A 1173-nucleotide genomic window follows, 5' to 3' on the forward strand; every position below is an offset into this window, starting at 1 on the left:
AATTCCAAGTTTGATTTATCTTGTTTAGTGATAACCTCGAAACTTTTGGCGATAAGCCTCTGGTACTAGCTCGTATGCTTTGAGAATAGCTGCTTTAACCTTATCATAATTCGTACAATCTTCTAAAGAGAGAGCAGCGTAAGCTTCTTGTGCTTTTCCAGTTAAGACTCTTTGTAATAAAAATGACCATTATTTCGGTGGGTCATTCCATGGTTTGGGCAACCTTCTCAAAATGTTGGGAATATTTATCTACTTCATTTTCATTGAACGGTGGTACTTTAACAAATCGTTTTAGTTCGAAGTTGTTATTTTGCCTTGGTCGATCGCAGTTAAGTCTAATTTTCATTTATTTCAGCCTAATTTCTTTTTCGGCTTCAGTACGAGCTCGTTCGTTCTCTTTCTCGGCTTCAATACGAGTTTGATCGGCCTCGAGGCGTTTATTTTCTCTTTCAATTTCAATACGAGCTTCTTCATGCTCGATTTGTTTGAGTTTTAGCTGGATCTCTAATTTATCTTTATCACTTAACCTCGATTGGCAAATAGGAACACTAGAGTATTCCCCTAGTGCTTCCTCAGGCAACAAATCGTCATCGACTAGTATTTCGTTAATACGCTTTTTAATTCATTTTTTCTCATTGACCCTTTAACTTCTAGTTCAAAAACTTTGACAATTTTGAGCAATTTATTTTGTTATATTTTTCTAGTTGTTTTAGGGAAGGTGATTGAAGAAGATCTTGATAATCTGACATGATCAAATCTTGTTGGCACTGATAAATATAAATTCAATTATGATTTAAATTATAATTTAGATCGAATTTTGTCTCTGATTCAAATCTCGGATACGAGCCCCCAATTTATTATGTTACGTAATGCGAATTTGAAATAGTCCGAAGCCGATATTTTAGTTACTTTATGCTATTTGCCAACAAGATTGACACACACCATTTTCGTTTTTCACACAAATACGTTTTAATGTATATACAACAGTACAATTTACAACAACAATTATTATGAATAATACCACAAACAAAGTATTATAAACAAAAATGTCACTAACTTACAAACAACATAAAATCTTCTTTCTAGTTTAGAGTCTCCTTGATATCCAGCGAGTTAACTTGAAGTCAATGTTCGTACAATTCCCGACAAGCTTTGTCAGACACTGTATTGTTG

This window comes from Limulus polyphemus, unplaced genomic scaffold (genome assembly GCF_000517525.1).
Source record: "Limulus polyphemus unplaced genomic scaffold, Limulus_polyphemus-2.1.2 Scaffold359, whole genome shotgun sequence".
Taxonomy (NCBI): Eukaryota; Metazoa; Arthropoda; class Merostomata; order Xiphosura; family Limulidae; genus Limulus; species Limulus polyphemus.